Genomic DNA, 18,195 nt, shown 5'->3' with positions numbered 1-18,195 from the left:
CTTTATTTAGAGACTACTGCAATAACAGGAAGAGCTTCTGTGTTGGTTTTCCATGATACAAGCTCACTCCTAAGGCTAACATGCCAAGGAGTCCTTGACCTAGATTTCAGTGTGTGCTTTGAGGTACCACCCCTATGCCGCATGGGTAGAACTATCCCTGCCAAATAATCCAGCAGGTATCAGAGGAAGCTCAGTAAACAGCCCTCACCCAACATCTCAGTGTTTTCACATTATTAGACTTTGTATATTTCTTACAAGAAAAGACAGGATGTTTCAGCAAAATGCAGGCTTTTTAAAAATTTTGTAAAATATACTGTAAACATGAACTCATATTTTCAATTAAAATTGCAGTGGAAAATCTGTGAACAGTTCTTGTTTTGCTATTTCTTTTTCTGAAACTACCTCTGAATCTTCACAAGCCAGAAAAAATGCACAGAGGTTCATTCTAGAGGTTTAAGTAGTACTTGCAAGGCAAAGCAAATAACTATATGGATGGGCTAAGGGGATTATAGCCCTGCTCATATGTCTCTGGATCCACTTTCATGGAAAAAAGGCTACTGTTGGATCTATCCCTAACAGCTTCAGGTGGTACATGTCATGTGTCTGGAGAAGTAAGAAGGGGTTGTAGCTACTGAGGCAAGTGGAGACCCAAGGGATGGAAGACAGTGAAGTACACTGGCATTATGAAATTGTAGGTCTCTGTTTTATGATTGCACATATAGAATCATGTAAGTACTCTTCTTCAACCTGAATGGTGTCTATATGAGCTCAGGGGCTGTCATTCAGGGTTTTATCGTATGGTTCACTGGTTAGTCTTTCAGGCACCAAAGTAACAGCATCTCCCTGGTAAAAACAAAATGCTGTTTCTCCAAAAAAAAAAAAAAAAAAAAAAAAAAAAGCTGCTCTTCTGCAGCCTGGGTGGCACTTCACCTTTTTCTACACTGTTTCTTTTTTCTACACTGTTTCTTTCCTATTTTAAATACTTCTGGATTCAAATACGAAGGAGTGATTAATGAAGAAACTAAATTTAGGATATGCAAAACATCACAGAAAACTTGAGCCTTTAATGTGCACCTGCTATATCAGAAAGATGCATAATATTTTTAGATTTTTTAATCATATAACATCTGTTACTATTCTCCATAATGTTGATTGAAAGAACTGAGAGATTTATGCTACTTGTTCCTGAGATTCATATTTCTATAAGTCAGAACACTAGTTCTGTGATAATTGCTTAGCATTCTGTTCATGTTTGGATCCTTTGTGTGACTTTGAGAATGGTCATATTCTTTTCTGAAGGATGCTTTGTGGGAGCACACAATTCCCTTAGACACTGGAGCACTCCCTGAACAAACAGTCATTCAACGGATGGTGTTTTTTATGAAATACTGCAATTTGTATTACTGTATGGCTTGAACCTCTAAACATAGACCAAAATAATACTGTTTTGACACTGCATGAACACAGCAAACCCATTTTTTTTTCTCCCATAAAGCTTACAAATATAGCATAAAAGGTAGCAGACAGGATATCAACAAGAGGAGTGAAAGAAGATAGTGAGAATGTATTGATCAACATGAGTGATCTCAGCGTATCAAAAGCTATGTTAGCTTTTTCTCAGCTGTCATAGGAAAGCAGTCTACTAAAAGGAGATACAAAAAATGATAGCGAGTCACTCAGTGGATGTTTATAGGGAGTTTCTCCCAAACCTCAGGGATGTTATGACAAAACATGCAGGGATTTGGAATAAGGGATCAGTAAGGCCAATGTCATGGGCTGATTTTTTATTTTTTTTTTTTTTAAACAAAAACTAAAAAGGACTCAGCATAGAAAGTGAGGCATGAGTAGGAAGTAGGGACACACTGTGTCTGAGAGAGTCTTTGTCCCCAGAGTGGTTTCGCTGGTGAAGGTAGCCATCAGGTAGAGCTGCAGCTCCCACACCTGCCGCAGAAGGGTGTGCAAGCAAGGGGGTGCAGAGCTGTAACCTGCGCGGCACAGTGGGTGGGAGGCGTGCACATAGCCCTGTGGGCAAGTGTGCATGTGTGCCTGCCTGTGTGCATGGCTAGACCTTTTGGGTATTAGTCACGAAAGGGTGCTAATAAACATCTATGAAATTTAAACATTTTAAGACACTGTAAGTGTCACCTTATTGTGATACATCACAGTGATATTGTTATATCATTGATACTGATCCTGTATGTATAGCTCAATTATATCAGTAATAAATCAATAAATCACTTCAATCCTGATTTTTTTTTTAAACCATGTGCATCCAGCGGTCTTTCCCAGTGCCCGATGTTAGCGAGGAATAAGTTCCTTGTGGGAAAAGCAAAGATTCAAAACTGAATGGAAGAGGGTCTTGGCTAGTTCAGGAGGAAGATTTTGGGTAGTGGGTGGGAAGAGTGGGCCTGGCAAAACTTAAAAGAAACTAGAAAGTCTAGAGTACTAAGAAGAGTTAAAGATTTGAGGAGGGTATGTTAAAAGAAACAAAGACATAGTTTCAGTTTGAAGACAGAAAAGGACATCAGATTGAAAAGCAAAGGAGAATAATACTAAAGCAGATAAGAGATGGTGCAAAGGAATTCAGGGGATGCAATAGGACTTCAGGGGTAGGTGGATGAGTTATGAAATAAGGGTAGATCAATAGACCGTGTCTGTGAAATAATAGAGGGGGGAAATGTGAGTTGAGAGGGGAGGGAGAAGCAAGTCACAAAAAAAGCAAGGGATTTTTAATTTTTTTTTTTTTTATTTTTTATCTTCAATAGACCAGTGGGATCCCATTTAGAGAAAGATACAGTAACCAGATATTGGGGACAGGGACAGGGATGGGAAAGGACACAAGAAGATGATGACATACCCACCAAAACAAACTGAAAAAAAAAAAAGCAAACCAAAACCAGAACTAAACTATAGTTTCAGAAGGGAGTTGATGCAAACTGTAACTCATATTCCAAGATTTAGTTATACTGGAGAAGTGTACTTATTTGGAAGGTAGGCAAAAAAGAGGAGAAAATGTGTTTGAAAACCAGAATAACCGGATAATTTTTTAAGACTTTATGCTACTTCATTAAAAAATGTTTATGTATATCAAGATATTTATTAAAATAATATGTAAGATATGACTTAGACTGCTATCCAAAGTATTTGGACATTTTTATCCTGAATATGTAACCATATACTTTCCAGATTCTTTTGTGTTTCAAAAAAAGAAATCCAGTCTGTTTTATAAGCATCTTTCTTAGCTCATTGTCTCACTTTTTTGATTGTTCTTTTGTATATTTGACCTTAAAAAATGGTCTTCTATTTTTCTTATCTGATAAGTATTAATTGAATGACATGTTTATGCCTTCTCTATATAAAGTATGATATCAAGTTAGAAATATGTACATTCTGTAGTATGTTTATTGTTAGCTGGGATTTATGGTAAAAAAGAAAGACAGAAGTCTGGGAGGCAACTGTTTTTTCTGAGTCCCACCTCTGACAATTCCGTCTTCAAGAACATAGATTTAAGAGTTTACAAAGGTGACAGTTGTGGTTAATATAGTTAATATAATTTTTGAATGACACTGTGATAAGCTAAACCAATGGCTTTAGAGTGGCTTGAAGAGCCATGTGTCAAGGACACACTGGGTGCCCTGAGAACTGCCTTCTGCCTTGTTTGCCATATCAGTTCTTGCTTGTCAAATCTCCCATCCCAAAATCCTTAGAACTCTTGAAATTCAGCACTTGATATTAATTTATTTACAGGTATTTTCCAAGATCTTTATTTATTTTCCATTATATATATGACATCTTATTTAAAACCGTGCCCATATTACAGCATTTTACTATATAAACCAGTGTTAATGAAAAAGGGAAATGATTAAATGGGTGGAAGAAGGAAAGGAGAAAGTAAACATAGCAGTTGTTTCCAGGTAAGAAATAAAAAAGATCTGTTCATCAATTTGCATAGTTTTGTGTGAAAAAAAGAGAACTTTGTTTCATTCAAATAGTTGTTGCTTTAAGTCCTGAGGCTCAAATGACTGAATAAAGCCATAGACTGAGGCAAATTCATATAAACTGAAACTGCAGAAAGTGGAAGATACTGTGAAATGGAAGTATTTTGCCCAGTGTTATTAGCAATCAAGAAACACTAGAAAATTTATTGGTTTATTTAGCTACTTCAAGAACAACTAGCATGAAAAAAAACAATTGACAAGTACTTTGACTGGAAATGGTACTTTGACTAGAAATGAGGAGCATTTTAGTGGTAGCAGTGACAGTATTCTTGAAAGACTGACAAGAACTGATGCGTATTTGAAGGGAGGACACAAATATTTTGGTGTAAGGAAAATGCTTTGATAAATAGTTCATGTACTATAACTTCAAAAAATATTTTCACTCCTGTGGATATATAAAATAGGAATCTATCAAACATTAAGGCTTTTATTGCCTCGTGTCAGTAAAAACACACCTTTGTTATAATGTTACCTCTCTAAAGGGAGTCCTAAAAAATGCTGTCATGTATGTACTTCATACAATTTTTTTTTTGTACACAAAATCTGTATTTACTGATAGAAATACGTGAAACTGGAAAAAAGACTTAAAGCTTCCAAATATACCTCCTGCTTTACATTACAGTTATGAGCATAAGGTAAGAAATTCAAGTGCTTCACAGGGTGGTTATCAAAGTATATAGAATGTTTTAACTTTCTGTGTTTTAGTATTAAAATACTGTGGCGGTTTGACCCTGGCTGAATGCCACCAAAGCCAGTCTATCACTCCCCTCCTCTACCAGACAGGGGAGAGAAAATATAAGGAAAAACTTCTGGGTTTTGGGGTTTTTTTAGGTTTTTAGTTTTTTTTTTAAGACAAGGAGATCACTCAGTGATTACCATCATGGGCAAATAAACTCGACTTGGGAAAGTTAATTTAATTTATTAATATTCAAATTAGTAAAACACCTTCCCCCCATCTCTCTTTTCTTCTTGGGTTTAACCTAATTCCTGATTTCTCTACCTCCTCTCCCGAACAACACAGGGGAATGGGGAATGGGGGTTGTGGTCAGTTCATCACACGTTGTTTCTGCCGCTCCTTTCTCCTCACACTCTTCCTCTGCTCCAGTGTGGGGTCCCTCCCAGGGGAGACAGCTCTCCATTAACTTCTCCAATGTGAGTCCTTCCCACATGCTACAGTTCTTCACAAAGTGCTCCAGTGTGGGTCCCCCATGGGTTCAAAAGTCCTGCCATCAAACATGCTTCAGCATGGGCTTCCCATGTGTCACAGCTTCCTTCAGGCATCAATTTTCTCTGGCATAGGGTCCTTCAGGGGCTGCAGGTGGGTATCTGCTCCACCATTAATCTCCTTGGGTGCAAGGGGACAGCCTGCCTCACTGTGGTCTTCACTGCCAGCTGCAGAGGAATCTGCTCCAGTGCCTCAGTCACCTCCTCCCCCTCCTTCTTTGCTGACCTTGGTGTCTGCAGAGTTGTTGCTCTGATATAGTATCACTCCTTTCTTCTGCTGGCACAAATTTTTATTTTTTTCTCTCTCCTTCTTAATTTGCTGTCACAGAGGTGCTAACTGTGTCGTTGATTAGCTTGGCTGTGGCCAATAGTGAGTCTGTCTCGGAGCCAGCTGGCATTGGCTCCATTGGACACGGGGGAAGCTTCCTGCATCTTCTCACAGAAGCCCCCTTTGTAGCCCCCTCCCCCGCTACCAAACCCTTGTCATGCAAACCCACTACAAATACCTAGAAGATACTTCTAAAATAAAAATATAAAAATGCAGACATAGAAGTAGAGACCACAGTGAGATCCCAAGCTGTTGAACTAGTTCTGCAATTGCATGGCCAACCAATTTGAAAACAAAATAAAATCATAGTTGTCTTTTTCACCTTTTCCAAGATGGAAATGGTTCACCATGACGGTCTATAGTTCACAGTTTTCTGAAGAATTCTGTCTTGTCTGGTCTTGAAAACTCTTGTCTTAAGGCATTACATGGAACATTACTATGTCAGGTGTTCAGTATTAAAAAAGATTAAGTGTTTGGCAATAGGAATCTAGTGATTTTAATAGCACTGGAAAGAAGGTAAGATTGAAAGTAACCTTCTATATAATCATGGAATAATTTAGGTTAGAAAAGAGTTTTAAGATCATTCAGTTCAACCACTAACCTAGCACTGAGAAGTCCACCAATAAACCACGTCCCTAAGTGTCACATCTACATGTCTTTTAAATACCTCCAGGGACGGTGACTCAAGCACTTTCCTGGGCAGCCTGTTCCAATGCTTGACAACCCTTTCACTGAAGAAATTTTTCCTAATATCCAATCTAAACCTCCTCTGGTGCAACTTTATCGATCAGTACATACGTTGTGTTAAAATCTGATGGGCTTACTGGCTTGAGGGAGTATTAAGCTGAAACGAAGTCCCTTTCACTCTTAGCACTCAGCCAATTAGTAAGCTACAAGAACCATTTCATGTACTGGTTGTTTAAGTCAACAATCTTACCAGGAATAGGATTTTCTGAGGTCTTGTATTAGAGACAAATAGAACTCAGCTTTGAAGTATTTGGTCATGTTTTTGTCATGATAATAAAAAGATATACCTGAGCTTACACTGCATGCCTCATAATTTCTTTGAAAACCCTCTTGAGTCATTCTATCCTGACATACTTCCCCAAATTATACGCCTTCTTGAAGTAACTCAGCACAACAGCTGTGGCTTTAAAATAAAAAGTCCAACATAACATGAAGTTGGCAGTTGACATCATCTACTCAGGACTACCATACAACTTCATAAATCTTCTCAGATTCACACATTGTAAATGTTGAGCTGTGGGACTGGTAAATTTTATGACTGCACATTTCCAGCTCATGAATTCATAACTAGACATTTGCAACTTGCAAATTTTATTTAAGAACTGTGACCTTAATGTGTAAAGGCTTCATGCACTATAGTGACAGCAGAAGAACAGCTGATTACTGCAGAGTGTAAGCCTATTGCATTTGGTTCCAAAAATCTTAGAGGAGAGCATTTTATTGCTGAAGTTTCAGTGCAGTTAAATTATTTGTCTGGGGTTTGTATGTAATAAAAAATCAGATGATAGTAGTTTACAGGCAAAGAAGTCTATTCAATGTAATTTTAGGTATAAGATCAGTAAGCTTAGGCTTAGATGTAAGTAAGCAGCATAAACAGTATTGATTTTGTTACTACTTATAATGATATTTATAATGATAATGATATTATCATTAATATTGCTAACCCATAAGATACAAATTCCTGTGTTCAGGTATTTAAAAACTATTCCCAAGGATATGATAATAATCTGTTATTTGCATAAGGTTCATGAAGAACTCTGTGTTTACTCAAATCTTGAATCTGGGATAATTTTTTTCTGTTGTTCGTATGTTGAGAAGTTACAGTTTTACATATGCATGCAGAACATTTTATATTCCAGTTGTGAGAATGAGTATGCCACAATATCTAGAATCAGGCTACTTTGGAAGGATTTATGAGATACTATCAAAAGTTAAGATCTGAGATAAATGTCAGTTGTAAAGAACTTCCTATTCGCCATCTTAACCACACAAGCAAAACCAAATCTGAATAAAACAGCTCCCTCAAAGTAGCTCATAAAGATATATCAATTTCATGGAAAAACCTTTGCATTTTTAGGAATCAAGTCAGGAGTTCATGACTTTGTCCATATCTTTGCCAAAGCATGCTCTTTGTCCTTGCAAAGGGTTCCTTTTGGTGCACAGTGTTGCACCAAGCCTAGGCTCATTCTGAGTTCAGCCAAGGGTGGACTGGAGGCTCTTGAGCCCCTGGATCTAGGCCAACAGTGAATGCTCACCCATTTGGTTTCCACTGAATACGGGTTTCCCTGTCCTTTGACATAAGAAAATGAATCTACACTGACGGTTTGTGGAAAGCACCTCTAGAAGATAGTAATGCTGATTCAACCCATACTATTCTTAATAAACAAATGAATACATACATATATACATACATACATACATAAAGACAATGGGAGAATAAAGGCACCTTCATGTCTTTGTGTTTTCCACAGTACTATTATATATTTGAAGGAGAATGTTAACCACTATGTCAAAGCCCTGTTTGGTAATTTGTCAGACTCTTAACTATAGGTTTTCAGATAAAGTAAGAGATGAACAAGGTTTGAAAGACCAAACCTGGATCAAACTCAAGACCTTTCTGGATATTAAATAGCCTAAACCATAATAGAATTAGTAATAAACTGAAACTTCACCAGTGCCTTGCACAAAGAAGAATGTCTGAGGTGAAGTCTTTCTCAAATCAATGCCAAAATTGCCTTTCAGGAAGCAAGCTTGAAAATGAAAACGTATGTTCACTTTTATCAGTAGAGGTAATTGCTTGTAATTCACCTTCTAACACCTTAGATTGACAGGATTTCATATACATAATATTAATAAGCAAAATAATAAGTGACAAAGTGTATATTTTTTAGGCAACAAAATAAAATTTGTATATGTTTATGATTTATGAAAGAAAAAAAGTTCAAATTCTTAAGAAGCATGTTAAAATGTTTTTACTTTTGTTTGTATAACACACTCAATTACAGTTTGAAGATAACTGCTACTGTCATTTGGCAAAACCTGAAATTCTTGAGTATCTCTTTTCCTAGACAAAAGGGATAAAAATATCAGCTGCACACCAAGGTGAATTTCAATATATTTTTTGATGGGTTGTTTACCGTTACAGATTTTCTTTGGCCAATATAATGCTTGCCATAAATTGAAGCAATCGTGCTGTATTGTACCCACCATCAGAGTTCCCTCAGTCTCTCGGTAGAAATTGGTTTTAGACAGGAAAATAATCTTTGAATGAAGTGAATTCTGCTGAGACAATTAAAAAAAGAAAGTTTGGGTCAGGAATTTTGATTGTCTTTTTTTATTAATACAGTATTTCTTACTTTTGAATGAGTTAGTTTTTAAAAAAATCATTCCATATTTATAGATATAGTTTCTAAAACTTTGTTGCCACCTAAGTCACTTAAAAGAATGTCTGAGAAATAAGCCACCTAAAAGAAAACATTTTCTCTAGGCTACCCTAAAACATACTGAATAATTCATGGAAGCCATTGAAATAAACACAATAAAGTATGAAGCAGTTAAACAAATACATTTCTTGGAGCACTGAGTTTATATATTTAACTATTTGTTCTATGTGCAAGGTTTGGTCAACAGTGAGACAGGGAAGTAATGCTGGGGGGGAAATGTACTTGGAGGATTATCGATTTTATGTGTTAGTTTAAAATATAGTAAACAGTTGAGGACAGAACCTTTGAAAGGTCAGTGAAAATTTTTTAAGATTATTTTGTTGACTGGAAGGATTTTAAGCAAATCATAACATGGTTTTGATCGTCTTCCTCCTGGTACTAGTTCTCAGGGACCTTTGCTGTATGCAGTTTGCTGTTCCCAGGTCCTGCAGGACTGGCTAGCCAGGACAGAGACATGGCTGGGAAACCGAAGGAACAAATGATATTCTGCATCTTTGCATATCACTCCCTTCTCAATGGTCTGTGGTCAAAATGGTGGGGTCGTGGCCTTTACTCAGTTGCCTTTTAGGAGCCTAATTGAAGCAAATAGAGTCCTATGAACATCTGATTGAAAAGAAGGCAAAATGTTCTCTTTAACACTTCTATGTGAAGCATGTGTACACATAACTCAGAATCAGTGTCCATCCATCTGTATGTCAGCTATCACAGAAGCTCTGAACATAACTCTGTTAAGCAATTTCCAAGATGAAATAACTTGCAGGCTCTTTCAGACAAATTTGAATAAAAGCTAAACTCTTTTTGAGTAGTAAATAAATTTTGGATTAGATTCTAGGGCAGTAATTATTGGATATAGTATTAGCTAAGTACAATACATTTCTTGCCTTTTTTGAGAAAGATATGATTCCCAACACCTGTTAAAATACTTAAGATACCAGTGACAACTCTACATTTGCTGTGATAAGTAAAAAAACAATTTTAAAAAATCAAAATGTAACCCAACTGCTTCCCTCCCACCTTCAGCCAGTATCTTCAGCTCTATGAATTCTACTGTTCATTAAAAAAAATGTATAAGATTCACAAATTCTTTTCTCATTCCCTTATTTTTCCTAGTTTCATATTTTAGGAAAAAAAAACCCAAACCAATAAGCAAACAAAACCCACCACCACCAACAACAAAACCCCCCACACAGTGTTTTGTTTTGCTTCCAAAATACATAAAATTAAGCTGTTAGATTTTTTCAAAGTAGAAAATAATGCAAAATTCTTCTTGGAATTGTAATATTATCATTTCAACCTGTCCCAAAGTTAAATTTAGTGCTAGCATAGTTATCTTTGTGAAATTTTTAGTTACACTAAGGTTACCTCAGTACCTGTTTTTTTATTCATTGGTTCGGTTTGGTTTTGTTCTGTTTTGGTTTTATTATTTACTAATGTAATGATTTACTAGTGTAGTGGTAATTAGAAATTTCATAAATATAATAAAAAATACTTTCTGTATTGATTTGTGTTACACATAGTGTTTAATAAAATAATGTTCTTGAGATGAGACATGCCAATCCTAGGAAAAAAAGCAAGATTAACACCTAAGATTTAAACCAAATCATCTTCCAAGTGAAAACTGAAAAATATTCAGGATGGTGTCACATGTCATATGCTTTCAGGTTTTGTAGTTGTTTCTCTAAACACTGCAAGTCATCTGTAGTTATTTTGCAATAACCATCCCTTAATTTAAAATAATGGAATTATGTCCTGCTAACATACATTGTAAAAGTAATAATAACAAAGCTGAACTCATCTGGTTTTTTCTTTCAGTGTTCACAACTCACAATTAGTGCAAGTTAGGCAAAATGCTCAGTGTATTGATATATGCACAACATTATTTTCAAATTCCTCTATGCAGCTAAATACAGACCATCCGCTAGTTTTAACAATGAGCATAGTTTTCCTGTGCAAGACCTGCAGCTAAAATATATTTTATTGCTCTGAACACTATAAATACATAAGCCAGAGTTTTCTGTTGTGACCACAACTGCTCAGTAGAACTGGAGATGAGCTCAGAGAGTCCTTGCCTAAAAAATAAAATAAAATAAAATATAGTCTAGACCATCCATATGGCCTGCGATCTATAATCAGGAATAGAAAATATTCAAAGGTGAATGATGACAGAAAATGCTGATTGTACAAACCTGGGAGGAGTGGCTGCCACACCAGCCACCTGCACTGCCATTCAGCCAAACCTGGACAGGCTGGAGAGCTGGATGAGAGAGAGGAATCTCATGAAGTTCAGCAAAGGCAAGTGTGGGGTCCTGCACCTAGGGAGGGACAACCCCACGCACCAGCACAGGCTGGGGCTGACCTGCTGGAAGGCAGCTTTGAGGAGAAGGACCTGGGAGTGTTGGTGGACAGCAAGTTGCCCATGAGCCAGCAGTGTGCCCTGGTGGTCAAGAAAGCCCATGGGATCCTGGGGTGCATTAGGAGGAACATGGCCAGCAGGTCGAGGGAGCTGATCCTGCCCCTCTGCTCTGCCCTGGTGGGGCTATACCTCTACTTCTGGGCTCCCCAGTTCAAGAGAGGCAGGGAACTACTAATGGAGAGGGTCCAGTAGAGGGCTACAAAAGTTATTAGGAGACTGGAACATCTCCCTTCAGAGGGAAGGCTGAGAGAGCTGGGCCTGTTTAGCATGGAGAAGAGAAGACTGAGAGGAGCTCTTACCAATGCATACCAGTAGCTTAAGAGCGAGTATCAAGATATCGGGGCCAGGCTCTTTTCCGCGGGGCACAGCGACAGGACAAGGGGCAACGGGCACAAACTTCCGGAAACATGAGACATTCCATCTGAATATGAGGAAGAACTTCTTTACCTTGAGGGTGACAGAGCACTGGAACGGGCTGCCTGGAGAGGGTGTGGAGTCTCCTTCTCTGGAGGCATTCAGAACGTGCCTGGAAGTGATCCTGTGCAACCTGCTCTAGGGGAACCTGCGTTAGCTGGGGGTTGGACTAGATGATCTCCGGAGGTCCCTTCCAACCCTGACCATTCTGTGATTCTGTGGAACTACTACTGACTCGCTGTGTGACCTCAAACAGGTCATATCAGCCCAGAGTCTTTCTTCTTTTCATTAACCAGATTTTCCACTTCACTCAAATATTAATATGAAAAAAATGAGCAGCCTTTAGTGCTGAATTAATGTTTCAAATACTCCTGAGCATTAAAGTATTGCTCCAATAGTTTTAAGGTATAGTTACTGCAAAAGATGAGAAAATTTCAATTAGCATAATGTAAATCAACAGGGCATGTGATACAGCAGGGAAAAGATTATAAATGAGTAATTATGTAGAGTTGTCTCCAGATGGAACAAACCCCAGTAGGCAGCATTACCCCATTCTGTGTTAAACTGGGACATAGGGCTTCAGAGGGAACCAGCACAGTAACAGGTTATGGGAGAACATGTTCTGCCCATGCGAACTAGTGCAGTTGGCTGCAGCTGGATTAACTAGGTAAACCATGCAAGATTTGTGTGTGTTACAGATGACATTGTATGATTTTGTGTTAGAAGGGATGTTACATATTACTTCCCTCTGAATCTTCACTGGGATCAGTGTGAAAAAGCTATATCCCATTGGTCTCTCCACATACCTCAAATAACAATAACGAACTGTATGGACTATAGTCACAAAAATTATCTGAGAGGTAGAAACACAGTCAGAGACTTCAAAATGTCAGTCTTTCAATCTTCTTATTCTTTCTTTTTTTCTAACAACAAAACAACAATTTACAAATTATTTGCTGTCAAATGTATAAATGACACAGAAATTAAAATATTTTTAGCAGATAAGGACGCATTGCATAGCAGAATGTCATATACTGGGCAAGCAGTATGATGCATTCATTACTGGACACAGGCCCAGATTTGTCAGGACTGTGGAGAAGGTAAGAGTGTCTTGGGCAGATTCCCTCATTGCCACAGCTACATGGCACGGGTCTGGATTTGCACAACTCTGAGTCCTGTGGATGTATACCAGTGCAGAGCAGCACAAACAGGTAACAGCCTGAACTGGAAATTACAGGATAGAAAATGCAGCATATCTGCAGAAAAGCACTCTACAATTACTTTTTCTGTGAATCAGCTGTTTCAGTAGGATACATATCTTGGACTTCCTTTTGATAAGCAGATGTAACTAAACTAAATTATATTCTATAAAATCTACTTGAACAAGTTACCAAGAGAAAAGGGTGGACATTAGACTTCCTGAATGTTTCAAATGCAAACTAGCTTCTTTATCAAAGATACAATTAGCCAGACATAAGTTTTCAGAAGCAGAAACAAAAGAAGTAGCTGGACAGTTTATTTTAAAGTGGAAGCTAAGTGAATTATTAAAGTGCTTCACTTAAAACATTTTACTCTCAGAAGTTACACTGAGAATCATGAGAGCTCCAGGCTGTATTACAAACCTGATGGGTAGAAAAATAGCCCTTGCACCTCATTCTGTTTAACACACCTGACCAATGGGCATGTACTGTTGTCACCATTGCCCGTATTACAGCTGCATTAGTGTTATGAACAGGGTATTTCCTCCCACCTTGTTTGGGCTGTATATAGGAACAAGGAAAATGCTTTTAGCTACTAGAAGTAAGGTTGATAAGAAAAGGAAAATATTACAGTAGCTCTTGAGAAATAGAATGGTTGTATATTTTGTAAGGAGATATTTCAGGAATAGAGAAAAAATAATGAGAAAAAGTGGGGATACATCAATGCAGGAAAAGAAAGGGTAAAGCTGTCTACCATGAACACAGAGAAAAAAAAAAGCAACTACTATGAGCAGTGAAAAAATATTTTTTTCTCCTTGTCTGGAAGCAGTGAGACAACTTTAAGGATATATCTGAAAGATGGGAAGGGATATGAGCTTTGAAAACTCCAGAACAAAAGCAGAAGAAAAGACATGTTCAAGTTGAGAAGTAGAATTAAGTACTATTAGAATTCTTCCTCTTCTTACTAAGATTTTCATCTGTATTCAATATTGTGTAAAGTCTCACCCAGAAGTGTATGTAGTCTCTCATATTAGGGTTTTTAATCAGAAAAGGATGGTATTATATTTCTAGTTCCTATATCATTTTCTATCATCACTAATACCTTTTCTGTGTTAAGAAAGAGTGTTTCTGGTCATTAATCCTCAGAAATATGTGCTTACTTCCTTCAGAAATGAATACTATTAATCTTTGTCCATTATTTCAGATCTCCCTGTCCCTGTCATCACTGTGTATAGGAAATGTGTGCTATGTAGCAAAAGGTGTAAACTTTAATTAACATTTTTATCATCAGCCTCACTGTGTTTAATATGTTTCGGTTATTAATAAAAATAGAGAAGTGCTGCAACACATCCTGGGTTGCACAAAACCAGTTTTTCTAGGAAGCTGCACCTAAGCTACAATACTTTAGGCTGTAACAAACAATATCATTGCAAATCAAAAGACTTGAACTTGTCTTTGGGATTTACACAGACTACTCATTTAGCACAGATTGAGGTCATATGTGTGGTTGTATATCCATTGGCACAGTAAAAAATCCTTGCATGCCACATGTTCTTTCTTCTTCTTTTACAGACTTTACAGAATGGCTGATTGTGATGGGTTGGTCTTGGCTAGACGCCAGGTGCCCACCAACTGCTCTGTCACTCCCCTTCTCAGCAGAACAGGGGGGAAGAAAATAAGATGGAAAAAAACATGTGGGTCAAGATAAAGGCAGTTTGATGAAGCAAAAGTTGTGCACACAGTAGTGAAGGAGAGCAAAAGATATTATTCTCTACTTCGTATCAGCAGGTGATGTTTGGCCATTTCCCAGGAAGCAGGAGTTCAGTATGCTCAGCAGTTGTTCCAGAAGACAAATGCTGTAAATAATGAATGCCTCCCCTTCCTCCTCCTTTATTTTAGCTTTTATATCTCAGCAGACATCATATGGTATGGAATACCCCATCAGTCACTTTGGGTCAGCTGTCCTGGCTATGTCCCCTCCCAAGATACTGCTCACCCCCAGCCTACTGGTGAGAGGTGGGGGAGAAGTGGAGAGGCAGCCTTGATGCCATGCAAGCACTGTTCAGCTGTAGCCCAAACACTGGAGTGTTATCACCACCTTTCCAGCCACCAGTACAAGCACAGCACTGGGAGGGCTGCTGGGGGGCTCAGCCAGACCCAGTTCACTGATGATGAAAGGGTCCTCTGGAGTCTTCTGGTACACATACACACGTGGGCACACACACACGCTGTTCAAGGGAGAGGTTCATAAGAGCTTTTTGTAAAAGCCTGAATAAAAGACTTCTACAAGTTCTAATCAATAAAAACAGGTTATGGTTTGCAGAGAAAAAAAAAAACATAAATGAGAACCAGATGGCTTTCATACATGGGGCAGAGACTTCCCGTAAGAACCCGTAGGCCTGCAGCCAGTGTGAAACAGGTAAAAGAAAAGCAGTGGCACAGATTTCGGGGCAGATGCTGTACTTGATGCAAACAATAACGGATAAACCAATTTTAAGAAGATGCAATTTTAAGAGATTAGCAAATATTTCTACCACACCACCAAGATCCTTAGCCTGTATTTTACAGACAGCCATGTTGTAACCTCATTTCTAGCAGAATAACATGGTAGGTCAAGGCTGTTGCTGGGGTGGGAGTTTCTCCCACTGCTTCTCTTCATCAACAGCCTGAGGGTGCATGAAATGTTCCAGGCACACAACTTCACCATGCAGACCTAAACGAGATTATTTGGGTCCATAGATTAAAGCAGAAAGATCAGATATTTACTTTTTACACCCCTTCATACTATGTTTGAGTATTCAGTGCATAGGTTTAAACACTTTGTATCATTATACACAGTGTCCTAAAAAAATGCCACGGATTCAAATATTACTTGTATTGTGTATATGAGTATGATGATGCTGGCTCAGACAATGATACATCTCACCTAGTATCCCATTTCTGGGAGAGGCCTGTGGCAGACAGTAAGGGAAGAGCAAAAGCCCAGAACAAGGAAATGGTGGCATTTTTCCTCCAGTGAGCAAAAACTGGCAAGTGTGTTTTCTAAGCCAGAGGTGTTAGGATTGTTCTCATCAACCTGAGCCCTCAGCTCTGCTGCAAGCCAAGCACATGAGCCTATTTTGTATTTAGCGAAATAGAGTGTTTAAAATATTCCACACATTTCATTACAGGGGGAAAAAAAGTTGATGTTGCTGTTGACGTAATTTTGGGTGTGGGAATAAAATTAGTAGTTTGCTGCCTAAGATATCTAAAATAGAGGCAATGACACCACATAAACTGAATTAGTTATGCTTTCTTCTATCTCATAATTGTTCTTTCTATGCAAAATTAAAAAAAAAAAATTAAGTCTCCCAGATATTTTAATGTAGTTAAATCTTTTTCTTCACAATCTTAAAAAAACCCAACAAATTCTCTGGGATAGCAGTGATTAATATGACTAGTCACAGATGTCTCAAGCTATATAGAAGGAGTTACAGATAAAATGTAGGGAGAGAAATTAAGACTCTGCTCTAAAAATATGCCATTACCAAAAAAGCCTGCAGACATGAGAAGTATTAGTGTCTAAATGGCCCAAAAGCTATAAATAAAACAGGTCTTCACTTCTATTCATTTCCTTCATACTCTTTTTTTTGCATACACTTTTGTGTAATTGTGAAATAGGAGCTATAAATGATGCAACACATAATGTTTGAATAAAGAAAAGCTGTGGTCTTCCATCCTATTAAAAAAACCAAACACAACAACAAACTACAATACACTCAGCTATATTCATAGAGTAAACCAGAATTTCAATTTTCTTTTTCTTTTTTCCTGTGAAGTCATGTTTATAGTATTACTCAGCATAGATAAATCAGCTCAGTGAGACTTTGTAACTGGGTCTTTCTTGGCAGCTATTTCATCTCACTTTGTCTCTATCAGCATTAATGTTGCATAATTGATTGGAAAAAAAAAAGACAAAATAACCTATGGGTTTGAAGATTAGTGATGATGGTACATATACATCTCTGGATTCATCAGAAGTTGAATGCAAACTTGAAAGTTGCGTAGATTTCCTGAATATATTATGTTAGTTTAATAAGAAAATGCCTGATCTTATTTTGTTTCATAGTCTCAGAAATCATTTGACCATGTGAATGCAAATAAGGTGTACATTTATTTTGGTCTGGACTTGTCTTACATGAGTGAAAGCTGTGAACATATGAAATAAGATTAACAATTCTTGTAATTAATATCGAGATTTCATGGTAGAGATTCTCAGTAATTTCTCGAAAATACTTTCAGGTGAGTCCAGATTTTTTCTGGAAAAGTAAATACTGGTTCTCCAGGGTTTCATCTAACAGTTCTGGGGAGAGGAATTGTTGCCCTATTTGTTTTATTTTGTATTTAGGATAAACACTGAATTCACACATCTCAGGCAATAGAAATCTTTTTTCTGTATAGTTTTGGGTATGATTTGGTTTGGTTGGAGTTGAGTGTTTCTGGCACTGCCACAGCAGCATACTTCAATACTAAGGAAATAACTACAGTGATGCCTCGAGTCTGTATTGAGAATACATATACAATCAGTAACTGGGATGTTAACACGTCCTGAGGTATAAAAAGATTCTCACCATCTCACTTTGCACAGATCTCTAAATATAGTGTGCCATATTAATGTATCAGCATACTGTTTCTAGTAACAGATACCATATTTAAATAAATAAATAAATAAATAAATATGCAAGAACAGATACGCACCAAAAGCCCCAGCAATTTAAGGTCATCTCATTTTGGTACTGACTATTTCAATTAATCCTTTAAAAAATATTCCCTTATTTCCCCATTTTTTTTTGTTCAAAAGTGTTCAATTAAGCAAATACTGGACTCAAGTAATGTCTTTTCTATTTAAAATGAAGGCTCTTAAAATATTATCACAAAATATAGCAACACTACCAGCTTTATCAAACCTTTAGATTTAAAATCATAATTTTAGATGAACACTGCTAAAGATGTCCCTGGAAATCAAACACTGCATACTGTTCCTTTCATTCAGTTGAAAGTGGCCTGAAAATTTCTTTAAATTAGCCAATACAGAACTAATTTAACTTAAATTTATATGAAAGAACACAATAAAATTATATTATTTTTATCCAACATATTTAATTACATT

At 37.3% G+C, this 18,195-nt stretch overlaps 1 protein-coding gene across 1 annotated transcript in view; it reads left to right on the top strand.

Moving 5' to 3' along the window:
- Positions 1–15,751, top strand: part of NETO1 (neuropilin and tolloid like 1) — a 308,983-nt gene extending 293,232 nt beyond the window's left edge. Inside the window, exon 11 of the transcript XR_013927178.1 lies at positions 15,737–15,751. The gene's annotated coding sequence lies outside the window, so the exon portion shown is untranslated. The remainder of the gene's footprint in view (positions 1–15,736) is intronic.
- The last annotated feature ends 2,444 nt before the right edge of the window (positions 15,752–18,195 follow it).

The sequence above is a fragment of the Falco punctatus genome (assembly GCF_963210335.1).
Source record: "Falco punctatus genome assembly, chromosome: 3".
NCBI classification, from domain to species: Eukaryota; Metazoa; Chordata; class Aves; order Falconiformes; family Falconidae; genus Falco; species Falco punctatus.
This window is presented reverse-complemented; position numbering and strand designations above follow the sequence as displayed.